Source organism: Microtus ochrogaster, chromosome 6 (assembly GCF_000317375.1).
Source record: "Microtus ochrogaster isolate Prairie Vole_2 chromosome 6, MicOch1.0, whole genome shotgun sequence".
NCBI lineage: Eukaryota > Metazoa > Chordata > Mammalia > Rodentia > Cricetidae > Microtus > Microtus ochrogaster.
The window spans coordinates 28,676,156-28,697,327 of record NC_022013.1 but is presented as its reverse complement, the minus strand read 5'-3'; positions in this window follow the sequence as shown (position 1 = coordinate 28,697,327).

The window sequence follows — 21,172 nt, the reverse complement described above, 5'->3', positions numbered from 1 at the left end:
GTAGACTACAGGTGTGTTCTATACTTACAGACAATAGCATTGTATTCCCATGTAGACTACAGGTGTACTCTTTACTTATAGCTAGCATTGTATTTAGTCTGAAACCCCGCTAATAGATTTGACAGTAAGGACAAGAATAAAGAGGGAAAATAGCTCTATAGTTTGAATTCTTTGATGAGTGAATACTCAAATTCCAGAGTCCTCCTTTCAGGAAATTTGAAGTAATTCATGTGAATGAATCCCTGACCCATCCTTCTAAAAGGCATGCTTCATCCTTCCCTACTTTGGTTTGTAATCTTCAAATGGCGGTCAACTGCTTAATACAAGTGCTTGGGAAACAGGATCGTGCAAATGAGTCATAGGCAGTAGCTGAGTTAGAGGGGATTCCCAGAAGAAAAGGCTCCGCATGTTTGCTAAGTTTCATTTTGAGGGGGGTTACTGCGCAAACGTCTCTGTGGATACATGTGTTATGAGAAGTTAGAAGTTAGAAGTTCGTTTTGTTTTTATAGAGATGAAGAGTAGTCAAAGGAGCAATCCCGCAGAAGCTGGTGTGGTGGGAGGATCAATTTGTTTGGTCTCTACAATTCACAGTGCCATTTCTTGGAAAAGGCGGTCTGGGTCTCTAATAGAAATTTTAGTGGTTCTTTAACTATGATTAATTTTTTGGGAACCACTTCAACTCTTTATTACTATGTGTGTGTGTGTGTGTGTGTGTGTGTGTGTGTGTGTGTGTGTGTGTGTTTGTGTGTGTGTGTGCATGTAAATATTTTTGTTAGATATATTTATAATATGAACAAAGAATTGAAGTTTATATTTCTGTTTTTCTATTTTGTTTTTCCCTTTTAAAACTGTCTTTTTATACGTTATGTCTGCCTTTTAAATTTTATAAATATCTTTATGAAGAAATGTTTCTTATTCCTGACTTTTCATGAGTAATAAACTCCACCAACCCAACATCCTTAGCTCTTCCATTCACTCTGCTTCCACACTCTATTTTTTTCGTAATAAAGAAGTTTGGAATGAAACACTGGGCCCATGAACATGACAGTTTCCATATCTCCTTTCCTCTCTCTTTCTTCTAAGCCTGTCTTTGTGCCTCTCTCCATCCTTGTTTTCTCTTTCCTCTCACCAAGGAACTGATCTGTCTCCAAGGTGTGTATGGTCTTGGGTTGTTTTGTCCACAGTGCAAGTTGTCAGTCCAGATGCCTGAAGGTAAGGGTCACATTTGACCAAATAGCTGGTTGGAGCCTGAACAATGGTAGTTGTCTATTTCCACTCATTGTATTTTTTTCCACATTGTTCCAGAGCTTGAGTGGGGAAGAAGGATCTAATTTATTGCCTCAAGAAGCACTTGGGCTTCAAACAATACATAGGTTGCTTCTCTGCACAGGAGCTCGTATTGCTAGCAGAAAGCAAGAAAGCAGTTTATATACCTCATTAGCTTACTGTCATGCCCCACTTTAAAAACCTATTCAATAATATATGTATAATAGTGGCTAATTTGGCAAATTATTTCATTTTCTCTCTTAATAACCCTGATTAGATCCACTGATAATTAATTCTTCTAAAGAAAATGATAATATCTATGAAAATTATGGAAATATGTCACGTAAACGTATGTTAAGACATGCAATGAAAACACATGTATTGCACCTTCCCCTGATCCGTTAGGGAATTTAAACTTGACTATAAACAAATCAAATACCTTCAACGACTTTCTTTTTCTTATACTTTACTAATTTTTGTGAATGCTATTGCTATGGCATCTTTTAGCTTCTTTATTATTTTAAAATAAACCAGGTACCAAGGTAGATGTTGGTGATTCTTGCTCTGGTCCTATACGATGATTTCTTCTTCCCTGAGTGTTCTTATTAATTCAGAAATGACATTTCTTTCCAGTAAGACAAACACATGAAAATCAAGAGAAGTATAAAATCCCCCTTCCTGGGCACAGCTCAGCTTGCATGGCCAAGGCTTTTGGTTAAATTAAAGAATAAATACTGAATGAATAAACAAACAAACAAACAAACAAAACCTTCTTTTCACTACCCTCTCAGTAGGAACAGAGCCTCTACCCCATACCACCATTTGACACTTATTCACACGAAGGCTATGGCCAGTTAGTCAGTCTCTTGAAACTGGTTGCATTAAGTCAAAGAAACACAACAATACAGAAAAAAAAAAAAAAAACCATAATCTGAGGACACAAAGACCTAACAAGTTCAGGGATGATTAATAAAGAGCCACATTGACACCAAAAGGCTCATTAGGGAAAATCAACTATGCTGTCAGGAAGGGAGAACACACTCCAGAGAGCGCATCATTGTGGCTGTTATGATCGCTATTGGGAAACCTACTGAAGTGTCGTTTCCCCAGAAATGAGAGAAACGTGCAGAATGGCAGAGAATGCTTGTCGTGGCCCTTGTAATCACTCTACGGCTAGCATTGTGCACCAGACTCTCTCTATTACCTATTAACTATGGAGTTTTTGTTTCTAAATGCCCAGGAGCTCTGTGCATATTTCCAAGTCAGAATATCCCTCATCTGGCCTTCATCTCATTTGCTTGCTGTCAACCTAAACTTTTATTTTCTTTATAAAACCATGTCATGTATTTTAGCCAGGAAGCTGAGTTGAGCTCAAAATTTTTGCAGTGATTCTCACTGGGTGACTCAGAACTGCTTACAAACGTAGCTCCAGAGCATCTAATGTCTCTGGCCTTCATGGGTAACTGCACTCACATGGACTTAACCTCTACATAAGGGACGCATGAACTCATCTGGCTGCAAACATCAGCCTTGATAAAAGTTGCGCAGAAGAACTCAGAAGGTGGGATCCAGCAGTCTGTTTTGAGATGAAGGACCGAACTTCCTACAGATTCACCTAGCTATTAGCTGTTGTTTCACATCTGTGCTCAGACACCCTTTAAGTGCACACTGAAGTAATCATGTATATAGGTTTCATCCAGACTGTCTTCAGATAAATCCTATTGTTATTCTCATTTGAAAAGATGAAGCAACTTTTAAATAGTGACTAAGTGATAATCCACAAGCTATGCCATACTTAAGGGCTCCGTCTGGAATATGAAGTAACAAAGACTCATATCTATGCATCTAAATGATTCACCTTCTTCCATTTTTGTTTTTGTCATCAGGAGGTTGGGGAAACATCAAGGCGGTAAAGCGTTTTCAAATGTGAGCTGGCAACTCATTCTAAAAAGGATGCAGTGCTGCCTCACAGAATTATGGGTAATCAATATTTGGATGTGGGGGTCACATCTCTAATGAGTTCCATTACAGGTAAGACAGAGAAGGAACATGTTAAAACATCATAGAAAAGTCGATTTACCATACTTGCTATTTTCTCTGTATACCAATCTCTCGCGATGCACACAATAATAAAGCATGACCTCTGTGGATAATGTTCCATTCTTTTTTTTTATTAAGTTAGTTCTTTACAATTTCATGAGTATGGAATGCATTTGGCTGCTCTTTCCCTCCACCACCTCCTCTTCTCTCCCTTCCATTTCTGTCACCTCCTCCTCCCCTACCTGTCCTTTCCCCAGATTCACAACTTCTGATTTTTTTGGGTGACTCATTTGTTTTTACCAGGGCCATCTGTGCAACTATTGGATTGGGACTACCCGGGGTACAAAAGTAAAGGCAATGACTGCTTCTTTCTCTGGTTCTAGATATACAATTCATTTTTACAGCAGCTACATTGGTTTCAAGCAGACCATTTGATGTCGTTCATATTTCCTCACCATTCATCAGTTTTCTGGGTTTTAAAATCTCCTTCACCTACTCAATATGAAATATTCTATTAATGCATCAAAACTAATAAAGTACCTCTAAAAGGTATATTAGAAATGTTTGCCATTTTCAACTGTATTATGCCTCTCTCTAAGGCATTCACAGAAGTCCATCCCACAGTGATTTCTATTCAAATGAAAGGAATCACTTACAAATGGCCAAAATGAATCTAAGTGCTCAATAAAAAAATACTTATTGAGTAAGGCAAAGGGAATTTATTTAATCGAGGCTCTTATTATCCCAAAGCTATGTTATTAATATTCTCTTTGATGATTTCATGGGTTCTTTTCTGGGATTAAACTATGTAACTAGGAATGTAGAATTTTCAAAACTCTTGATTTATTTGATTTAATTTTCCCCCCACCAATTTTGGTTTACTCAGAAATTTGGTGTGAACTGTAAGATCTCCCTTGTGGCTTCTCAAGCTTTCAACTTAATGCTTCCAAATGTGAAGCTGTGGCTCAAATCAGCTTCTCTCTTGGAGAGGGCATAGAAATCAATTTGCCTGAACATTTTCTTCTCGATTCTCTCATCTTTCTAAACTATCTTGATTCTGGGTTGGATACTAAACACACTATAGAATTTTTATTCATGCACATGTTATTATGGTCATGGGTTTCTTTGTCAAGTTTTAAGAAATAAACCCATGTTTATGTATTCTCTATGTTTATGTACCATTTTATTTGTTAAAGTCTTGAATTTAAGAACTTAAGCTTACCACATATATAACCCTAAATGAACAGAAATGTCAAGAAAAGACATTCTCAAGATGATTCAACATGTGCCAAATAATTGAAATTCCTAAGGGTGACCAAATGAATAAATATCCTGGAATTATACCCAAATCCTAGAATTACACAATAAACACTGAATTATGTGGAGTGTGGTTCTCAGTAGTTTTTAGGGTTATTGACTTGGGGAAGCTGGTCACCTGATTCTCATTGAGTTCTTGCTTACTTCTTATTGTTCCTAGATCGTTGCTTTTGTTGTTAAACTCCTGTATTCTACCAATTTCACCAGCACTGTCTCTCTACTTTCCCATTGTATACTCTACTCATGAGGAGTGCTTTATTCTGTCTTTTATTCATTTGCAATTCACCGTAATGATAATTTGAGGCAGATGGACGGATTCTTCAAGCACCCTAGAAATTTCCCAAATTGATATCAGAGACTTGGAGGTTTTCTTGGGAGGATCCTAGAAGTGTATGATACAAAAAAATCAAACTCAGGTCCTACTCAAGAGCAGTATTTACTTTTAACCCCTGAGCCATCTCTCTGCCTCACATTCAATTTTTTTTATCGTTTTGGTTTTTTTGTTTGAGACATTATTTCTATGGGTAGCCCTGGCTGTCCTGGAACTCATTACGTAGACCAGACTGTCCTTAAACTCAGAGATCTGCCTCCCTCTACCTTCCAAGTACTGGGGTTAAAGGCATGTGCCACCACTGCCCTGCTTGTATTCAGTTTTTTAATCCTCTAGTAATCTCTTGAATTTTTTGATGAAAAATAATATTACATCATTTCACTTACTAAATCTCTTGAGCACTCAATTTTTCCTTTAAACGACTGACCTTCAGTTAAAAAAAATAACTCTTATTTTGATTAGCCAAATGTTATATTTAATGCATATTTTGTAGGCATTGACAATTTCTAGTCCAGTTCAGTTATTTCTTTAGCTTAACATTCCATTTAAAATTGTCTTGTAAGAGGATTAAGACCTATACACTCACAAGTGACAGAAGCAATGGGATTCAAGTCCAAACGCAATCATTAACGATGTATTGTATGCATTTGAGTTTTTACAAAAGCCATTCAATTTGCATCTATTCTATGTTTGTAGACTACTTTAGAAGCAGAGATAGTTTGGGCACACAAATAGATTTAAGAAATTTGTTGCTGCCAGATTCATGGCATGTTGTGAATGGTTGTTTGATTACCATTTCTTAAATGAACAAATTAAATCTTTCATATGAATCACACTAAAAAAATAATTTCAACATAGTCAAAACTTTTATATGTTGATAACTACTGAAATGAATATTACACTTATTATTAAAATCATTTGATGTAATATTTTCCTCCATAAGTTCCCACTACTCACGCTAAAGTCCTGATTTTTGATATTATTTCTATGTCTGACATTTAAAACTCTAAGTTCAAATCTCCATGGTCATTCCTAGTATGAGAAAGCATTTCTTCATTACAGTTGTAAGTTGGGTTAAACTGGATCAGAGTCTGGAACTAGTAGGAGAATTTACAAGGTAGGTTGTTCACAAATAAGAAATCTGAGCAAGCTTGCATTGCTAAAATTCAGAGTGGAAACATTGATAAAGTCCTCAACACTCTCTCAAGTATTAATTTCCTTATAATAAAAATGGTGACAATGTCAAATTAAAACTTAGTATATTTCATAATACACCAAAAATGCCCATTATTTTGTTCTTCCTATTAACATCTAGGTCAGTGCCTGGGAATCCCTGGGTCAAATCATGCCATTCCAAGGGTAGCAGTTGAGCCCTATCCCCTGTTGCTAAGCTTTGAGTATTCCAGGAAGACCACAGAGTCTTGGAGAGTGATTCTCACTCAGCAGAATCTTTATGGCTGAGTGGTAAGCTTCCCTCACTTCACATGCTTTATCACCAGAATTATCTGACCCTTTTTTGGTATGAGATCTTTCACAGATGACACTTTTCCTCAGGAAAGCAGTGGGGTCAGGTGAATGCTGCTCCCCAGAAGAGACAGACAGGAATAAAAATTCAGGCCCAGTGTCATTGTAAAGAGAAAAACAAATAAAAAAGGAGAATGTTGTATAAAGGTGAGTCAACATTTTAAAAGGATGAAATACTTGTATCACATATAGAGTAATTTAGAACTCAGAATTCATAAGTCAATATGGTCTAACTGTGCTGGCATAGAGATATGCCCACCTTCTCAGAGATCTCCTAAACCAACCTTTGTCAGTCACTGATAGGAAGCCAGAGGTCCCTAGAGAATCATTATACTGCACGTCTATAGAGAGTCATCACATTTCCAGAGAGGTATCCTTTTTTGGTCCTTACCAAGGTGTTTCTTATTTGTTGAATGAGCATAAGGAGAAGCAGACATAAGGATTTTGAACAACTGTTAATGAATTGGCCAGTGGAAAAATAACAATAAAAATGGCCAAGTGTGTGACGCTGACTATACCATTACCTGAAGCGACAGACTATAGGTAGGTTAATGGATATAAACTGCCAAAGATAGCAAAACAAAGAAAAAAACCTCACTAAAATACTAGTACATATGTCTGTAATTCTTGGGATAAAGTCATAAGATGAAAGTCCTACTCTTTAGTGGACTCTATAATGAAAATATGATGTCTGAAGAAATGGCTTTGTCTATAAAATATGTCTGAAAAATAATCTAAAATTAGCTGGTCAACAATAATATGTTTTTAAGGAAACACTGCAGTTGAAACCATCATACTAATTTTCTTATACATCTAAAATAAAATGATCAGTATTTATTTTTATTTAGGCATGGTATAAACTTCTGAACAGAAGATAGGAAAAGAAATGAAGTCTTTTATACTCCTCAGTTATCATATTTGGGTCATGTTAGGTCATTGTCTCGAGTCAAAATTTATTACTGGATTCTTATTACCCAATCTTGAGATAACATGTAGTTTGCAAACAGAGTTCACACGAATACCTGCCTTTAAGTATCTAATCCCGGGACCTCAGTTAGGTCTCTTCCATTCAAGTGTCATGGTATTTGGCTTAGGTTGTAAATTACTACAGATGTCTTTTCTTAGACTTTGTGCAAGTAATTTAATTACCAGGGAATCTATAAAGGAAAGCCATTCATCTTACCCATGTTTATTAAAGTTTTCTTTCTTAGATTTTGTTTAAGATAATATATGGAGTGCTGATAGAGATGTATACTTTAATGCCCGGGTGCAGAAAGATTCCTGACCGAGTCTGCATCAGAAGGCATCACCACACGGCTAATGCCCATCTGTACTGACAACACACACAAACAAGACACTTTTCCAGGAACGCATTACATTCTTCTTCTTAAGGTGGACATTTTACTCCAAATGAGGAAGCCAAAATAGTATCCCAATGTCAGTCTATGTTCCTATAACTATGTAAGATATTACAGAATTTCCATCATCCGTCACAAACCAAGTTGAGTGTAATTCTGGGAGTTCCTCAGAAAAATTTAAAATAAAGCATCCGTACAGTCATCTAGGAGAGTAAGGAAAGTGAATGCATTGACGCATGAAATAACTTGAATACATGACCCTTTAAAAGAATGTGATAAACAAGTATAATGCTAAAGCGTGATATTGTAGCCTGCTTATCCATGCCTTATGCAACCCAAAAACATAGTTGAAGAGGCTGAGTGGTAAAGGCTCTACATGAAGCGAAGTTAGATATAGGTTTTCTCAATTTCTGCCATCCAAAAACAACCCCTCTCTTAATGTCTTTGCATTTATTGCCACAACAGCCACCAAATTGTACAGGTAAATAAGAGCTAATAGAAATCATTTTGACCCCTCCCTTCCTTGATTTTAAGATGAGTTTTAAGTCAGCAATTAGGAATTTTACCCTTAATTTCTCATTTTTAATAGTTTTTGACATATCAAGCTGTGAGAATATAGCTATGAAATATGATCAACCATATACAGGACAGGTCTTCATTCTATAGTCAGAGGGAATCGAGGGCATAGTAGTTTGGGGGTTTTTAGCTGTATTTCAATTGTTTTTTAATTATTTGGAATAAATATAGCAAAATATTAAAAATTGTAAATTTTGATAGTAAAAACAGGGATCAAAATATTCTTTAGCCTTTAATTTTCTATATAGTTTGAAATAGTTTAAAATTAATAAAAAGTTTGCTCTATATTTTTCTAGCCACAAAAAAGTGTTTGTATATGACTCCACCAATGAAATTTTAAAATCATGTTTTTGGTCAAAAGTCAGAGATTCAATTTTCCTTGAAATTCAGAAACACATTTAAATTAGAGAAAAATCCCCAGTCTTTTTCGAGTTATTTAGTAACTGTCTAACTTTCCCTCTCACTTGTGTTCAAAGGTTTTGTGCACCTCATGCTTTGTGTACACAATTTATCATCAAATTTTACAGGCATGAGTCTGGCTGCTTTACTTAAACTGCCAACACTTATAAAATACTATATAAATACACAAGTATGATATATAAGACCTCATTGCAACAGTTTTCCAAAGGCTTTAGAAAATACTATTGTTTCTGGTCCTTTTCTCACTCAGTTACATTAATAAAATAAAATTAATCTTTTTAGAATGGGTAATGTAAGAGTATACTTAATTAGAATATACATAAAGTACAAAGTTTTAAAAGAAATATTTATGCAAAAATACACTCCCTAGAAAGAGACTTAGTTTGGGTAGAAGTAACTACGTTAGATATTCTCACAGAAATATTACAATATCAATATATTAATGTGCTTTAGATGTAAGTTATAGCTTAAAGAAAAGTCATATCCACTGCTTATGAATTATAATGGAAATGGGCCTAATTCACAGAAGCCTTAAAAAATGTGCCCATCACAAAGTCTATGCAGTTTTTGTATGTTCAACATAGTCTGTTCATTCAGGACTGGAAGGCTGCTCAGAATACCCAATAATGGCCAAACACTTGCACAAATGTTGCACCTGGAAAAGGGAGGACTGAAGGGGGCAAAGGTCAAAATCAAGCCTTAATAGGCGTTGACTAAACAGACTTTATCATCAGTGAAAAGTCCAGACACCCCCTGCAGTGTTTTCTTACGTCGGATTTTTCTCTTGTCAACATGTGACATAATCCATAAATACAACCAAATCACGGGCAACTTAGCCTTTGGTTTTGGTTTAGTTTTTATCTTCGAGAGACTCCTTCAACCCCATCTCCACCCTGATCCCTCTTCACAAAGATTTTTAAATGTAAGCCTTTCGCATCCCCTTCTTAACCAAAGATTCGCATACACACAAATCTCTTTCCAGGACAAGAGACACTTCAAGTGTTTCCTAAGACAGAGGACTGGCTGAGGCCTTCCTTTTCTCCTAAAATGTTTTCAACAAAATTCTGGTAAATGACTAATAGAGCAAGACAATCAAACAACTACACTATCAGCAGAACGTGTCTCTTTCATGAATATTTCCACTGTGGTAGACTTAAATGAACACTTCAAACCTTAAAAGGCATCGTCTCTCTCCCACTTACTATCACAAAGAAGCTCAATTTACATATGAGTTTCTATATGCGACCATGAGTGCTGAAAATGTCCAAAGTTTGAAACTCTTCTATTTTCGGGTTAAGTGACACCATTTGTCCTCTGATCGTTTTATTGGTATAATCTCTGTTTCTACACTTGTCTTTTGGTTCTTCCCTTTAACCTTTGCTAAAAAGAGAAATGCAATTTGCTCCTTTCAAACAGCGTTTTTCTTCCAGGAACTGTACTTATGCACGGGGAACACAAAAATAAACTGGGCCTCCACCTTGAGCTTATGACATGAGAGAACCCTTCCCCTTGGAGGTGGGCTCATTGCAAAAGCTAGGAGTGAGAGCTGCCAAGGCAAATTTGGTGGCTTGTTATTTACGACACTGCAGATTTTCAGAATGCCAAAGACATCTGTGTGGGCCCCTATATTTATCCTCACATCTATCCAGATAGACCCGTTTCCTGTGCAGTTAAGAATACAAAAATAGAAAGCAGCACAAGAGAATACTAGGTGTGCGTGATTCGTGACCCTCCCAAAGGAGAATGAGGCAAAAGCTCCCTGAGCACCAATGGCCAAGTGCACATCCCACAGGATGGAAGGTGTTGACTGTTGTACAGGAGAGTTTAGGCTGGGGAATGGTCCTAATAAAGGAAAACTGCAAATGGTGTTCAGGGAGAGCAGAAGGGGGCCTGAGTTCCCCATGGCTGTCTATTTCAGTCATTCCCACACTTTCACGGGACAGGAAAGGGACCACAGTGAGAGCAGACATTTTGTACAGCTGCAAAGATTTCATAACTGATTGTGATTTTTCCTGGATTTTTTTTTTACCTAAATGAAAACTAGGATCCACGAAGCAAAAAAAAGAGTAAGAATCCCAATCACAAACCTACAGAAATGAAACATTCTAACACTCACTTAGGGAGGTGTAAAGAGTTAGAGTTATATTAAATATTTGTGATCAGACTTGACCCCTCAGAGTCAAGACTTGCCAATCATACCACAAAAAAAGAAGAAAATGGAGGAGGGCTAGAGTCATCCTTCTTATTTAAATCTATTTTTGATTATTTAGTAAGAACAAGCAAAAATTTCAATACCAATTCAATTTAATAATTTTCACGACTCCATTTCTCATCATCTTCTATATTCCAGTTACAACTCATGACTATATAAACTCTGTGATTCTGAAGGTTAAGCTGAGTTTACCTACTTATAAATTAATATCGTAGATGCCAATTTATTGTCATTTAGTTCATAATTTTGACCTCTTAGGACTTTATACATAATAACTTAGGGGAAACAAGGTTTGGTTATATCACAGTTATCAACTTACTTTTGTAATTGCCTTTTTAAATTTTAAGTTGTTAAAAAATCATTTAATATGAGAATAGCAATCAAAGAAAATGTTTAAAAACATGATGACAGTTCTCACACTAACACATAGGAGAAGTTGACTCAGAAAGATGTGTGTGTGTGTGTGTGTGTGTGTGTATAAAATCTCAGAACTTTAATTTTCCCAAGCTTTGTAAAGAATTGACTTAATGTATTAGTGACTTAGAGAATGACCTTCAGAATTGTAAATTCCATAGGCAGTCTACTTGAAGTTTTGTATAATTTTGATGCAGAAAAATAGTCTAATGTCTGTTTCCAATCCTGAGATATATTTTCAAACATTTGCATGAGTGTGCCTGCAATAAAGCAAGTCCGTTGGAACATTTGGTGTGCTTGCTTCAGACTAGATGACTCCCTCAAAATAGTGAGTGTAAGCATGAAATCAGGGGCTGAACTGCTGGAAGCCATCTTCAGGATTTCTCACAGGTATTGATAATTGACCATGATTTTCTTTATTTCTCCCTGTTTTTGAAATGTGCACCATTTCTTGTAAGTTTGTTCAACTCTCCTTGTAATTTTGTATGGCAGAATAATGTCAGATTCTCACAGGTTTGCCATTCCAAAAATACACTTTTAGAACAGAGCATGTCTAACTGCAAAAACAAATATAAAGATAATGATGTGAATTAAGAGTTTATCCCACAGAGAGCCTGAGATACAGCTCAGTGGTAGAAGGGGTCTTTAACACATGCTGGGCTTTGAGTTCAAATCTCAGCACTGCCACAACCCTAAAATGAATATGGTAACAACAAAATTGAATGCGTACCAAAATAGATGTCCATTTCAAAGCATATATAGCTAACTGAATTGCATATCATATTTATATATATATAAAATACATAATTTACTGTACTGCATATTATGTCATATATATGTATACATATCATCTTTTATTTCTAATACATTTGCTAGTAAAAGTATGAATAAACTTCCAGGAAAATATTTTTTTTCATAAACAAAAAATTGATAATTGACATTTCCATGGAAAATTGAAAATGCATACATATGTTCTAATAATGATTTGTTTAAGTGATGACAAAATAAATATATTATTCCACTCTTTCATCTCAGTTCAACTATCATGATAATATTTTAATGTACTTTTTAACCCAGGAAAACCAAACTGTGAACGTGCATCATCACTTTTTGTTTTTATGATGAAATGAGAGAATCAGATCAATCAAATAATTCTCACTGAAGAACTTTAAAATTTTTATATGTTTTCAGTTAGTTTAGATTGCTAGTAAGGGTAAAGCACAAAGACAGAACTGAGGCTTACAATGCCTCCACTGATTTCTGTCCTGGCCCTTCCTCTGCACATGGTCAATTAGAATTGAAAATCCTGTGCTGATTTCATTCGCTGGAATTTTTAAGCAGGTCAGGAAGAAAGATGTTATTGAAAGGAAGAATCTCATCTAAATAAGAAAGGAGCATGCGGCCATCTGGCCTTAGCTATACGTATAAAAAGTTGTTTCAGCTGAAATAAGAATTGGTGTTTTAAAAGATGTGCCAAAAATCAACCCAAAATCTGTCTACAGAAGAAAAAAAAAGAAAAAAAGAAAAAAAATTGTCTCAAATGTTTCTTTTAAAACCTCCAAATATGCATTTGGTTCATTTCCTATCTGTGATTCTTGAGCCCATCTGACCCCAGCGCCTCCCTGAGCCTGAGTGGGGTTGCAAGCAGAGGGTTAGTCAATCACCTGCGAACTCTCCTCCTTCATGGGGCAGCTAACAAAACAGTGGCTCTTTTGTAAGTTACAAGAATAACTTTGATAGTCTTCACTCACATTAAGTTTGAGTGTAGCAAGCATCCAGATTGGAGGAATAAAATTTGGAGCATAAAGCAGCCAGACCAGCTTCCCTTCTTTGCTTCTCACAGCCAGAGTTTCCTGTGTGTTCTCTGAGCAGGGCTTGAGCTTCTGTGCACAATCATGCCAGGCCTCCAGTCCACACTCTAGGCTGAAAACGCCACTCTCTCTCTTCATGAAGAGAGATTATGACAGCTGAGTCTACTTTTAGGAATCATCCAAGTGCTCAAAAACTGGTTTTGTAGGAATTTTTGCTCTGTTCATCAAATTAAGACTGCAGTTTTGGGGTTGATCAAAGTTGGGTTGTTTTTTTTTTTTTGTGTGTGTGTGTGTGTGTGTGTGTGTGAAGTACCCATAATAATGATTTCATCAATAAACTTCTCTATTTAATACCTGAGCATGACTATCACTTACAAGAACCATAACCAGTTGATGTTGATAACCAAATCTTACTGTATAGAAATACATCACACTCTACAACATTTCAAACACTCATAAAATATAATAACAAAAAAAAAGTGAATTGTGGTCAGAAGACTGTATGTCAATGTATTTGTTAAACATAATGTGGATGTGGTCACAACCCCAGCTAATGCTGAGGCGCATATCCAGCAAGAATATTCTCTGTGAGTCACAAGTTGATACATCAAAACACCTCTGGCTGTTTTCTGTTCGGGTACATCTATTTATTATTTGCTCTGCCATTACCAATAAATCATTGCCATTGTGACAGGAGAATAAACTATAGGATATTGTTTTTTTTCTTCGTTATGCTCTTAAAAACCATTTATTCTTGAATTGGTCTTATGTACTCCAACTATTTCAATCAAGCCCATTATCTTCTTGTCTTTGAGAGATTCCTTTCTAGTAACCTGTATCCCCAGAGGGCAATGGCAGGCCTGGCGTTGAGAATGTAGGTGGACTCTAAATAAAACTGTTTCTTCACTTTCTCTCTTTGATAAAGAAATTAAATTATTCTTTTCATCAGGCCTAAATGTCAGTATGTGTTGGAAGGGATTGTTTACGTAAAACTAGAAAGTCATGCCTCAGAAAAAGCTGTTTACTTGTTTACAGTGAAGCCCTACACCACGAATATTACTCAGCTTGTCTAGATTGCTTTTTCTCAACACAAAGTGTGTCCGTTCTTCAACTATATGCTTTTCTGAACAAAAAGCAAGTGAAGCAATCATTTTTTAAGTCCTTTCTTTGAAACAATAGCATAATGCATTGGCAAACCAATCTGTTGACGTGCTGATGCTTTAGTGGAACCGTTCACAGACATGTGCTTCAAAAGCCTTTCTAAACTAGAAGTACAGACAATGAATTTCAGAACTTACGAAACTGTATATCAAACACCAAACACATCTGAGCTGGCAAATACCCCACCATCCTATATCACTCATAAGTTACAGTTCAAAACTTGATAGCTCAGGTGGAGTATATATTCATAATTTTTCTCCATTTGCATCTCAAATCCAGTCATATAGTGTAGGAAAAGTAATTATTTCTCTTCTACTTGATACAAGAAAAATAAAATAGTATCGTATACCTTAAAGATCTGAGCACATGTTTGGTGGGTGGTTCTCTGGGGCAAGACCCACAAAGTCAAATTGAAAAATAAAGTGAACGTCGGCACAAAAACTGCATGCAAGGTTCATCTAATCCACAGTGTTACTCGCAAAGGCATAAGAATGAACAATACTTCAGAATCATTTGTATAAATTAACCCTTCCTTGAGGAATTTTAATAGTAAAAATCATTTAAAAGTCACCAGAATTAATAGCAAATGACGAATACTGATTCATAAAGACTATTACTGTAAAATTTTGAGCCAAATGATTTTAAAACGCTTTTTATGTTTATACCTATTCATATTGAAATTCAGTCACCCCTGACATGTTCAGTCAGCTTATTAATAAGGCATCCTAGAACCAGAGAACTCTGCCTGACTGCATATATTACCATAAGCACACCCATACTGCCCCGTAAACACATCTTCAAGAGAGAGAGAGAGCTCTGAATAAAAAGACTGCTTTCCTGTGGGTGTCGGTTAACCCCACAAACACTTGAACTTCCTATGGGCACACACCCAGCAGTCGCTGGAGTCTAGGTGATCGAAAATGTTGCCCACAAAGGAGAAATTTTATCTGTGATGACATCACCAGCGAACCTGGGTTCGCTGTGATAGAGTCATGTATTTGTCTGGATGGCTTGTACGTCTTAAGTGTGTGTGAGAGAATGAGAGGAAGGCACCGAGGCAAACAGAACGATGATTAGAGCACAGCGCCCTCAGAAACCCTCTGCAGCCCTCTACAAAGCTTGCGAACCTCCCCGCAGACCTCCGACTTTTGCCCCTTCTCCCCCGCCACCCCGTGATCTTATAGAGCTTAAGTTTGTTCAAAAATGCTTTCCTCGCACAAGCGAATTCCTTTTCGTTTAGTTAACACACTGTGAATCCTCAAACATTCTGCCAGGAGCCGTGGAGTTGGGGTTTCCACACCAAATGAGGCGTGTGCTTCTACGTGAAATGGTGCAGGAGTTGCATAGTCCCGGGAGACCTGCCTTCGAGTGCTTGAGACATCTTGGTTTTACGGGTAACGAAAGGGTTAAAAATTGAGTCTGTCTAGGGTAGGAGAAAGGGGATATTGTTGTCTTTAATCTTTCCGCAGTATGTGTACGACTTCCATCCCGGATCTGCACATAGCGGTGGAATAGGCTCTGCATGCATTGCGTGCAAGCTCCTTGATTGTAGGGGGGGGGGGGGGGAGGAAAAAAAAAACCTGGCTGGAGTCCAGACAGGCTGGAGCTCTGTTGATCATTATGTCTAGCCTTCAGGTGTCTCAGCACACAGTGGGCGGCGGTGGGGGAGGTGTAGATAACATGAGAGCAGACAAAGAAAAACTGGTGTATTTTTAAAAGATTATGTGCAAATTCGTGCTCAAGCCTCCTTTAAAAAAGATGATTCCTAATGTCTTGGACTTTTGTAATTACAGCCCAGGCTCAGCTCTGGCACCTCTCTAAGCCATAATTAGTTATGTCTGGAGCCTTTGAATAATTCCTTTCAATAATTGATGGAGTTAATATTCTCTTTTCAAAATGGGGAGGGCAGGGTGTTCTTATAAACTCTCTTTCGGGCAGAGGCTTTGTTGTTCCAAATCCTCATCAGTCATAATCACACGGATTTGATTTGCAGTTTCATTTCTTATGAGACTAAACTTAGAACTTTTTAAGGATTTGGATGATTCTAGAAAGAAAGACATAATGCATTGCTGGATTACTCTGGCTGAATATGAAAAGAAGGCAGTTAACAGGAACGTTTTCTACCATTTGTTTCCAATTATTGTATAATTTAAAAAAAAAAACACTGCTTTGAATGTCACTTCTGTTTTAAAACTGCATCCAAAAAAAAAAAAAAATTAGCACAAATGTAACTTAGATGTTAGCTAAAGCTTTGCCCCTCCGGTAGGAAGACATCCTAAATTAGCTTATTCTTTGAAGATTCTTCTATGAAGAAGCTTCAGCATGCTTCCTCCCCACCCCCACATCCTCACCCCACCCTATTAGGAATTTTAAAAAAAAAAAAAAATCTTTCGATGGAGGCCGGGCTCCTAAGACGGAAAGCTGTCTTTTCCTTCTCCACACTGGCCACTTCCAGCAGCCGTCACTCCGGCTCGGACCTCATTTCACATTTTGTGGACAAAACCCAAAACCTAGTTCAATCTCTTGTCATTACTGTTGAATTTAAAACACTTCAAAAATGAATCAAAAGAAAGCCCTGGCTTGAAGCCATTGTTCCGATTTAAGAGCTATTTGCCTCCAAGTGTCTTTAGCAGTCTTTCATGGCTAATTATAATAACTGTCAGATGTCTGGAAAGTGTGGGGTGCCCTAGTCAGCGGAGTCAGCAAAGTTTGTCTTTTATTGTTCCTGGGGACAGATAAAATCTGATTAGACATAAAGAGGGAAAAGAAGAACTAAGTACATATGTGTGTGCCTTCATTTTCCCCTATGAACAAAGCAGCAAGCTTAAGCGGTGTCCCAGTGAAGCCTCCCGCAGCTACTCTGCAGAAAGCCTGACTTTTCTGCTTTAATTCTTTATCTTTTCACTTAAGAAAGCATGCAACAAATGCTCCTGGAGTACTTCCCTGCCCTTTGGCTACCTTTCAAGCTACACACAAAAGCGTTCCTTGACGAATCTTCGAATATTTTATGCTTCTGACAGGAAACTATTTTCATCAGCACACTTGACGGAAAGAAATGTATACTTACAATTTCCAAAAGCCGCTTCTTGCTGTCGTCCCTCGTCCCCGCAGGCAGAGCAGGAGCTTCTCCCCAGACTGGCTGTGGTACAGGTGCAGCGTCCCGTCTGCACGCCCAGGAAGCCAGAGAAGCATTTCCTAAAGTCCCTCGGAACTCAGCCACTTGTGCTCAGGCATCCCTGCTCCTGTGGAAACCGTACTATCTGCAGTTCTGAATTGAACTAAATTAGAGCCCATGCGAAAGGCAGGGGCAGGCGGTCATGTGAGAAACACACAGCCATCCTATTGGCCACAGAGCCACGGCTTAGGCATTCTGCCTTTTCCACTATTGGTGAAGAGTTAAAACTGAAAGCACCAAGGTCCTCCTCTTCTGCCTATTTGTCCTTTATGTGTGGAAGAATGACTAGGATTTTACAGTGACAGAATCAGTTAGCAGCCACCGAAGTCACCCCTCCCAGGAACTGTGGGAGGGGGCGGGAAGTTCAGCTTTTGCAAGATTTTTTTTTTTTTCCTTTTCATCCCCTTGACCTGAAATTTTGTGTGTAATTTGCCTTTAAGGAAATGTTGTTGCTGCTCTTCCCTCAGCTTCAGAGAGGACAGAAACAAATTATCCTTACATTCCTTTGCAGAATTCCTTATATAGGGGAGCCCAGAATCAAGGTCTCCCAATGATGAGTTTCCTAATTTTATTTTGAGCACTAAGGATACTTCCGTGCAGTTCTAAACCAACATGCTAAATTATTCATTAGTGACGCCAGCGACAGAATTAAGTTTTTGAATCTTCATTTCATTTGGGAGAAGACCAAGGGAAAAATAACGCTGGAAAATATCAAAAGGCAAAATGCCAAAGCAATTAAATCAGGGACTCGAACTAACTGGGTTAATGAGGAAAAGCATTCTTTCCACTCAAAGCCCATCTTTAATGACTTCTTTAAGTAAATAAAATGTCCACGAGACTCTGAGACTGCGTTTTCCAGGTAGTCTGGGAACATTTGTGTACCAGATTTCTTAAAACACCTGAGGTATTTGTCAAGATCTGAAGGTTAAAGTCCCTTAAAGATCATCAAATCCCACCCTCCCCATAGTGAAGGTGATCTGGGTGTGTCTGACCAAAAAAATGGCTGCCTTATGTCACTAATGCAGAGTTATGTCAAAGGAAAGGTATCTTGCTAGAACAGCACCCTGTCCTTGCTGACAGCGCCTCTATGGAGCCAGCCACTCTCTCGTTTGTTCAGTCTTCAGGGTAACCCATGGGGTCCGTCTCGTTGCTTTTATTTCTCCAAGAGAGACTCACACTTTGCCACAATGCTGCCTTTCATTTTTTAACTCATTGTTCATACCTCCTTTTTCATGCCTCCCAGAATAATTATGGGTATTTCTGGATACTGTCCTTTATGCCAGGGATATATCAAGAACACATCTTCATATCATTCTTACGACTGTAACTGAGATGTTTCTTTGTTTTAATATATCTTATTAATAGTTTGAGAAATTCTTAGCACATAGTTTGGTCCTATTCACACTCTGGCTCCTCCACCTTGCTCCCCACAAATCTACTTCCACCTCCCCTCCCCATTTGTACCCTCTTTTGTTTCCTTCTCCTTAAATAGCCCATCTAGTCCAATTTACCCACTGGTCTGGGGACACCCACTACAGCGCAGCTGACCTACCAGCAGCCACACCCTGAAAAATAACAACTGACTTCTGGGTGCCCAGGAGTTGTCAGCTGTTGTTATTACCCACACTTCACAGAAGAGGAAATGAGGTTCAAGATGTTCAAGGTCCTGTAGCTGGGAGCTGGTGCCCTGTGATTCTTGTTCATTCACATGTATAACTCTTGTCTTTTTACGTAGAGAGCACAGGAATTCTCAGGAGGTGTCCTTGATTATTCCCTTCCAGGTGCAACATATTTGAATATTGAGACCTAAGTATAGGTTATTCACTCCTATCCCCAGTGTATGTTAGGTTAAAATTCAGAATAGAGTGTAGTGTGCCCATAAGAGACTGGAAATACAGTTAAGGCACAGCTGAGCAATCATATTTACATCAGAGTTCCCCAACAGCTTCACACTGTATCTTATGGCCATAAGAGCTTGAACATTTCCCAGAGTGTCATTTTGGGCATCAGAAGCACTAGAACTGGTCCAAATTCTGAAACTCATCAATTAGCAGAACAAGATCTAGAACCTTTCAAAATGAGGGTCAAAGGGTCTGGTACATCTCAATCTGGGAAATTCAGGATCCTGCCCTTCCTTCCTTGTTCTCTTTTAAATAGGACAATTAAATGCCACTGTGCCAGTAAAACTTACCTATAAATTTCAGTCATCAAACAAGCCAGCTTCTCTGCACTATTTGTGAAGCTCCTGCTCCCTGGTTTTGGAAGTGTGCCTCGTTTTGGTCTTCTGTTTTCTTAGTTTTCTTCCTGCCTTTCAGGGCTTTGTTGTTGTTGTTGTTCATTTCTTGTCCTGTGTTTCCTCAGGTTTCCTTACAGATCTGTGTTTTATAGTATCCTATATGACTTCACTTTTTACTCCGCAGATTTTATATACGAGCAGATTGCACTTCTGAATTCTGAACTAAAGCAGACTGAGGGCAAGAATAGGATGAAGACCTAGAGGGACAGCTCTGCTTCCCATTCTGCACGGTGTCAATTACAGCTGGATACTACAGATCTGTTTCCATTTGCCCCACCCCATCTGGATGCCAAAGTTGTGTATCTTGAAGACTGTACAACATCTTTTACTTTGGAAGTCTCAGTCCTCCAAACACAACACTTTCAACATCAAAGTCGCTGTTTCTTCCTCACGCTGTACAATAACTCACTGAGCGTTTCACTGTCTACTAGAAACCAAAGGAAATACGGGAGAAAGATAAAAATCTCTCTTCTCCAGAGGCCTTTATAGCTAGATAACAGAATACCCCACACAACTCTTGATTTACTCTGTTCCATTCCAGATGAGTGTTCTGAACTAGGATGAACTAGCACATCCTACTTAGGATTAGATCTTCTCTCTTATTCAAAGACTTGTGGAACTCCACTCCCTGTTCTGGTAGCAATGAAAACAGAAATAATACCAATAAATTCATTTAATGATGATGTATTTTCCTCAAATTTTCAGTGTTGCATGGATATGCTTTAAAATGTACCCTGGTGAACGTTTCAAAAACTCTTAGTCCTGTAAAGATATTTGGGTTAGAAGTAAAAAGTAATAATTCCTGCTTTCACCATTCAGAAAGAAATCTCCTGGAAGATGAAAGCTGTTGATGGCAGGATTGCACATGCTAAGTGGCATGCTCCTAGATAAGTCCAGATACAGAACAAGCTATGAATCCCAAAATGCCTCCAAGAACACACACTTTTCAATAACAATCCATTATATTTATACAACAGTGATCACATCTCAAGAATCTTTTCTATTTATCATATTTATCAACGATATTCATAATATAAGAAATCAAGAAGAGAGATAAGTGTTCCCCTATTAACACAAGAAAACTGAAGCGCAGGAAATGCTATGATGTCTAGAAATCACGAAGGGAACAGCTCTGTGTCTCTGCACCCCCGACATTTAGAGCTACAGCCAGGACACAATGACCTCCGTCTTGTACACGCAAACAAATGATTAGATTAGGAATTGAATCGTGGCTCAAACTTCCATTGGAAAGGAAAGGATTGACAGAAGTT